The following is a 7,981-nucleotide window of genomic DNA, read 5'->3' on the forward strand; positions in this document are numbered from 1 at the left end:
TGAATAAACTTATAAATTCTTAGCATGAATGAGGTTTGACTCTCCTTCAAACACACTGATGCTGCAAACTAAGCAGGAAATATTGCAATAAAACTTAATAAAAGCAGAGAGATGCAAATTAAAGCCACAGTGAGATATCACTTCACACCTGTCAGTATGGCCACCATTAATAAATCAACAAACAACAAGTGCTGGCAAGGATGTGGAGAAAAGGGAATCCTAGTGCACTGTCAGTGGGAATGCAGACTGGTGCAGCCACTGTGGAAAACAGTATGGAATTTCCTCAGAAAACTAAAAACAGAACTGCCTTTTGACCCAGTGATTCCAGTGCTGGGAATATACCCCAAGAATCCGGAAAACACCAATTCAAAAGAACCTATGCACCCCAATGTTCATAACAGCACAATTTACAATAGCCAGGTGCTGGAAGCAACCTAAGTGCCCATCTGTAAATGAGTAAATAAAAAAACTGTGGTACATCTATACAATGGAATACTACACAGCAGAAAGAAAGAAGGAACTCCTACCTTTTGCAATAGCATGGATGGAACTGGAGAGTATTATGCTAAGTGAAATAAGCCAGTCAATCAAAGACAAATACCATATGATCTCAGTTATAATTGGAATCTAATGAACAAAGTACACTAACAAACGAAACAGAACCAGAGACTTGGAAACATGGAACAGACTGAAAGTGACAGGGTTGGGGGGAATGGTGGAAGGAAGGGGAAGGGACAACACAAAGAACACGTATGAATGACTCATGGACATGGACAACGGAGAAGGAACTTACTGTGGGCAGGAGGGGTGGGCTTGGCAGAGGAGGACAAAAGGGAAAAAAATTGAGACAACTGTAATAGAACAAACAATAAAAAAAAAAAACACAGGAGGAAAAAAGAAACACTAAAAGGCTGCAGAGAACAGGAATGTTTTTCCAAAGAATGACTATTTACGCCACTTCATCAATATTCAAACTAGGCTCATCTGAGCTGTGGGAGCCAAAGCAGCAAGACCCCACTACATAGTAAACACCTGTGATACTCACATTGAAGACATTCAAACCCTTGGTGCTTACACTCACACTCCTCTCTTTCAGCAATTTGGTTACACTTGGGACAGCTTAACACTTCCTAGCACATTTTAGGAACCTTCTTTTTGTATCTTCTCTACTGAAATTAAGTCTCAGATTATTTTGTCAACTGTTTCCATGCCACTGAATGTGTGGAATTCTATATTATTTCTGACTGCTACCCTATCTCTATTGATTTCATCTTCTTATTCATATTTTGTTTTTTAATCTTTTAAATTTTATTTATTTATTTTTAGAGAGAGGAGAAGGGAGGGAGAATGAGGGGGAGAAACCTCAATGTGTGGCTGCCTCTCCCATGCCCCCAAATAGGGACCTGGCCCACAACCCAGGCATGTGCCTGACTGGGAATCAAATTGGGGATCCTTTGGTTCACAGGCTGACACTCTATCCACTGAGTCACACCTGCCAGGGCTATTTTCTGCTGCTGTTACAATCTGGTCAATATCATCTTTATGGAAACAGTCTGTTAGTAATGTTGATTTTGTTCTTCCTCCCAGTAGTTTTGTCTGCAGCACTTACAGTGAGAATATTGGTGTCTATGTCAAAGGTCACCTGTATTTTAGGAATGCCACATTAGTAAGCTAGAGAATCCCAGGAGCACGAACTTGCCAAGTAGTTTCTCTCTTTTAGTAAAGACCTTTTCTCCCTCATACACTGTCACTAACACAGTGGTGTGTTGCCAAAATACCGTATTTTGCTGTGTATAATGCACACTTTTTTGCCAAAATTTTTGAGGGAAAAATAAGGATATGCATTATACATGGGTAGTACTGATTCCGTATCTATATAAATGTTTTTAATTCTTTTATTTGTGGTTCTGTGTTAGAAGTGTAACTCTAGAAAGCAATAACAATACCCATATGCAAAATAATACCCTGGGGTATGATAATCAGTTTTGTTTCTAAATATAAATAAGTAAATTGAATGAAAAAATTAAAATGCAAAATTTTTTCCCTGAAAGTTTGGGCCAAAAACGTGGGTGCTCATTATACATGGAAGCACAGTACATGCGGCAAAATATGGTAAGCTGTGAACATCTGAGTTTGCTTTGTAGAAACAGCAGCGTTTCTTGGGATAAGGGATGTCACATCCTCCTTGCTGTTTCAATGCCCAGAGAGAAAGGGGCAACATCAAGGAGCAGGAAACCCTGCACATTCTCTGATTTGCCAGCCAGGAGACTAGCTGCTTGTGCAGCTCTGCCATATATCACTGCCTCCTCAGGGTTAATGGTGTTGAGCTCCTGTCTGTTTAAGACATCTTTCAGCAATTTTTCGAAGTTTGAGATATAAGTGGAATCACCCACTAGCACAGTTTCATTAATCTCGCACTTGTCAAGTTTGGCATCCTTCAGAGATTTCTCTACTACTTCAAGATACCATGGATTCCCCTCTCCCTAAAAATAAATAAATAAGATCTTAAAAAACAAACAAACAAACAAACCCCGACTGGTGTTGCTCAGTGGGTTGGGCGTGGTCCCATAAAGCAGAAGGTTCCTGGTTGAATCCCAGGTCAGGGCACATGTCGAGGTTGCAGGTTCAATCTGTGGAGGAGTGGAGGGGCATGCAAGAAGCAACCGATTGAAGCTTCTCTCTTACATCAAAGTCTCTCTCCATCTCGTCTCCCTCCCTTCCCTTCTCTCTAAAAATAAATAAATAAAATATTCAAAAAGAAAACAGACGCCATGGAAAAGCAAAGCAATGAGCTACTGGAAGTGGGCTCAGGAAATGAAGGTGCAGAAATCCACATTCTTCAAGAATGAACCAATTTCAATCCTGGTATTAACAAAGAAACAAAATATATTTTGCCTTCTTGCAGGCGGTCTGGAGGTACAACACCCCCGGCTTGTTGGAGGCTATATCCTTCTTGTGTCTACATTTGAACTCGTCAATCAGGTTATTCACCATATGGTTATCAAAGTTTTCCCCATCCAAGTGGGTGTTACCAGCTTTGGATTTTACTTCAAAGATGTCATCCTGGATGTTTTGGATAGACACATCAAAGGTGCCACTACTCAAATCAAATATCAGCACATTTCTCTTTTTTAAAGCTTTAAAAAAAAAAATCCAGGCCATAGACATGGCTGCTACAGTAGGCTCATTAATGATTCTCAGGATATTAAGATCAGTGATGGTTCCTGCATCCTTGGTGGCCTGACACTGAATCATTTAAGCCGGCTAGAAGAGTAATTATTGCATTTCCTACTTTTACCCCCTAAACAGGCTTCAGCAAACTCTTTCATCTTACTTAGAAACATGGAAGAGACCTCCTCTGAGGAAAACATATTATTCCCTTTATGTTCTACATTTTCTGTGGGTTTTTCCTTTTCACGAGTCACTTGGAAAGGCTAGTGCTTCATTCTACTGAACTGTGGCATCATGAAACTTGCAACCTCTTGGCATCAAAGATGGTATTATTGTTAAGCTTCATGACCTCTTGGTTGTTAGTAACCTCACAGATGAGGTGTTCACTTTGTGAAAGCTATGTAGCTGGGACCAGCACAGTTGTCTTGGTAATTGGCAGTGATCTCTACTTTTCCATGCCAAAACACACCTACACATGAATAAGTGGTACCCGGTTCAATACTGATCGGCAAACAACTTGATTAAAGAAAGAAAAGGGGAAATGAAACAGAAAATAGTTTTGTTTTGTTTTGTTTTAAATCAGTGTTATCCTGGCTTGTGTGGCTCAGTTGATTGAGCGCTGGTCTGTGAATTGAAAGGTTGCCAGTTAGATTCCCAGTAGGGGGCGTGTAAGAGGCAACCACACATTGACGTTTCTCTCCCTCTCTGTCTCCTTTCCTTCCTCCCTCCCTCTCTAAAAATAAATAAATAAAAATCTTTAAAAAATTAAAAAATGGGGGGGGAGAACAGCTTAAGATTGCAGGATTTTTTTTTAATTTTATCTATTTATTTTTAGAGAGGGGGGAAGGAGAGAGAGAGGCAAAGAAACACTGATATGTGAGAGAAACATCAATCAGTTATGTCTTGCATGCCCCCCAAGTGGGGGACCTGGCCCACAACCCAGGCATGAGCCCTAACCAGGAATCAAAGCAGTGACCTTTGAATTTGTGGGATGATGCCCAACCCACTGAGCCACAGCAGTCATGGCGATTGCACAGATGCCTATACATAAAGCTGGAACACCTGACTTTTTAAAATCTTGCAATTATTCCATTTGACTACACTGGCTGCTCAAACAGAAATATGTGCATCACTTGGCATCGGTTGAATAGCTGCTATGTGCAGGTCACTGGGCAGAGTGCCAAAGAGAAGATATGTTGATAAGTTCTACCTGTGCTGAAGAAGGACAGAGAGGACAACAAGCTGTTCAGTTGTTCCATGTGTGCACATACCCCCAGCTGCACAGGCAAAATATATAGAAATGTCGGTAGTCACAGCCAGCCTAAGCAGGGCGACTCCAAAAAAGGTTCCTACACTGTCATTTAACATTAAAATTTAATAAGTTGCGTTCAACACAAGTTGAAAACATTCATAAATTTAATGAATCATCTAATTAAATAGTTTATGTGCAACAGTTTGGAGCAGACTGAGGAAAAACCTTGAGTTATTTTTATGCTTAAATGCAATTAGTAAGTAATGTTCCAAAAACAAAACCCTCTTGAATTTCATAAAGCTCTTTTTCTAAAGCAGAAAATGTTATTTCATAAACCATCCTGTTTTACGGAATTACATGCTTATTTTTGCTTTTATTGCTAAGGAGTCAGCTGAACTACAATACATTTTCTTCATGATTTTATTTATTTAATTTTAGAGAGAGGGGAAGGGAGGGAGGGAGAGAGAGAGGGGGGAACATCAATGTGAGACAAAAACATGGATCAGTTGCCTCTTGTATGTGCCCAGCCAGGGACCGAACCCACAACCCAGGCATATGCCCTGACCGGGAATCGAACTGGTAACCTTTCACTTTGTGGGATGGATGCTGCCCAACCAACTAAGCCACACTGGTTAGGGCTGAACTACAATTAATACCAGCCACTATGTTGTCAGTGTAGGCAAAGCCAAGCTCAGTTTCATGCAGAATGATTAACATGGCAATATTGTTTTTTGGTGTATTGTAATGCCCAAATGATTCCATGTTAACAGGCTCTATCACTGTGGGAAAAGAACATATTTTATATCAGAATATGACACCTAGTTTCATTTATAATCTTTCCTTAATGTTTTCCTTATCCTTTATTGTGGTAAAGTCACCTCTAACTCTTTTTGAGCAGCTATTAATGAAATATCTTTTGAGTTAGTATGTCAGGTAGCTTTAAGCCCAATATTCAATGTAAAGTGGAAAGCTCAATTTGAAATTTGACAATTTTCTAGAAAGTTCATGGAGTATTTTAGCCAGAGCAGCCTGGGTTTGAAATACCTCTCCCCACCTCTCCTCTTAGAAGGCCTTCTACTTAAACTTTGAAACTTTGATGATCCACAGAAAATTAAATGCCACTGTTCCAAGCAGCATGCTAACTGTGGCACGAATTGTCTCTTTCATACCCCAACTACCTACAGGAGTTCATTTAGTCCCAATGAAAGGTTTTCAAATTTCCAAATAGCAGAAATGGTGAGTTAAAAGCCTTGAACTCTAAATAATGTTTTATTTCTTCAGCTGGGTGATGTGTACACAGGTAATCACTGTATTGTTATTTTTATCAGTTTAATATTTCTTAATGGATCCATCTCTTTGAGGTTCACAAATATACCAGTCAGTTCTTTGAAAGATAATGATTACCATAAGTATTGCATGTGGTAATATACGAAATCCAGGCAACAAAAAACAAACTGTCCTCATGCCTTCATCCAGGATCCATCATTACCCACTGTTCTCAAAACTGAAATCTCTATTGAGGTCCACAGGATTTTGCTAATAAATACAGTTGGGTTACCTCCTGACCTCTGAGTCTGGGGCTACTACCCTATTTCATTCATTTCCTTACATCACTTAGTGTCGACCTGCTGGTCGAAGGTAAATTTTACTTCCAATTCAACTATTCCTCAGTCCTTCATACATTCCCCCAGAAGCTGTATTATCCCTAATATTGAAATGATGATTTAGCCTTAGGGAAAAAATAGGTTAAAGATCAAAAATTGCTTAGGAAGATGAAAATAATGGCCTGAAATATATTAACAGAAAATTTCACACCCCTTCTGAATCTGAGGCAGAAAATCAGTTGACTTTTCTTTGCACTTTCCAGAGCAAAATGTGGCTTTGGAAAAGCTAAGGAATGAAACAGAGGGAGATAATTCACCCAGCTCTATCTAACCAGAGACGGGAAAGGAACCATAGTAGAAAATCTGATTTATGAGAACTGTTAAGACTGTCAGGAAGTTCCAAGAAACCTGCAGGTGTTGCTCTTAGTGAAATACATGTCAACTTTTTATATCTAATAATGTGCCATGAATTAAAATATAGTTATGCATATAGATGGTGCATTTGATTACAACGAAGTAGTGGAATAATACCTCATTGCTTCACAGTCATGACTATTCAGAAAAGAGAATTCTGAAGCATGATTTTCTATCAGATGTACAGTGGTTAGCATAGGGGACTGTCGAAAGCGATTACCTTACACCAGCAAGGCTCATGCATGCATATCTATTTGAATTTGGGAGATTTTGCAGGGCCAGAAGAAAAAGGTAAAATGTGAGGAAATATTTCAAAGTATTTTTAAGTGTGAATTGCTATAGAAATTCAATATATAATTGACTGTAAAATTACAGTAAATCCAATTATGAAACATCAAGCATACATTTCTATACATATATGTATATGTGCACATATATACACATATATGAATACACATATATGTATACAATTGTTCTTAGGTGCACACTAAACTGTTAGTATTTGAAGGATACTTCATTTTAAAATATGTGGGCCCTAAAAATGCAGTATACTCTGTAAGGGCAGAGATTATGGGATCACAGAAGGCACATAAAAACCTTAAACTGTATAGTCATGTTTTATTTCTTCAGCTGGATGATGTATACACAGATGATCACTGTATCTCTTTTATCAGTCTGGTATTCTTAACCAAATATTATTAATATTATTATTCCTAAGAGATAATGTTATTTGAGAGATAAAGAATGCTTTATTCTGACCCTGGCTGGTGTAGCTCAGTGGATTGAGCGCAGGCTGCAAACCAAAGTGTCACAGGTTCGATTCCCAGCCAGGGTACATGCCTGGGTTGCAGGCCAAAACCCCCAGCAACCGCACATTGATGTTTCTCTCTCTCTATCTCCCTCCCTTCCCTCTCTAAAAATAATAAATAAAATCTTTAAAAAAAGAATGCTTTATTCTAAATGTGTATGGGCATTTGAAAGAGAACAAAATAAGAAGGAAAATACCTAATTGCTGTTCAGCTACAGAATGAAACACAAACACACCCCTTCACAGAAGCACACCTACACACAAGTACACAAATACACTTCACCACATGGTGTAACGGGATCAGAAAAATTAGAATTCTGTTTTTGGCTCTACCACATCTGAGAGGAGCGACCTCATACAAGTCACTTCACTTTGCCAAGATCCAGCTGACTTGCCTGAGGATGGACTTTTTAATACACAGACAGGGCCACTATAAATTATTAATATAGTCAAGACAAAAGCACTTCATAAAGTGAAAACCCACTATATCAAGGCTAAGGTGTTAAGGCTGCAGTAAGGACAGTAGATGCTGACGTGATGAAGAAGGTCGTTTCTGCCTATCCGGTCATTGGGTGGAATTCTACCTAAAGCCTGAAATCATGTAAGAAGTTGCCTATGTACATGCAAAAGGAAAAATATTTTATGTTTGAAATGATATGCTCTTTCAAGGTGGTACTTTTCTCAGGGTGTGAGTGGAAAACTAAATATATCAATTGTAACTATGTTTGGGAA

The 7,981-nt window shown here is 38.9% G+C and overlaps 1 pseudogene; it reads right to left on the reverse strand.

Annotated features, from left to right (window-relative positions):
- Positions 1-2,174: 2,174 nt before the first annotated feature.
- On the reverse strand, positions 2,175-3,692 carry LOC114504950 (annotated as a pseudogene).
- Positions 3,693-7,981: the final 4,289 nt, after the last annotated feature.

Source organism: Phyllostomus discolor, chromosome X, assembly GCF_004126475.2.
Source record: "Phyllostomus discolor isolate MPI-MPIP mPhyDis1 chromosome X, mPhyDis1.pri.v3, whole genome shotgun sequence".
Classification (NCBI taxonomy): Eukaryota; Metazoa; Chordata; class Mammalia; order Chiroptera; family Phyllostomidae; genus Phyllostomus; species Phyllostomus discolor.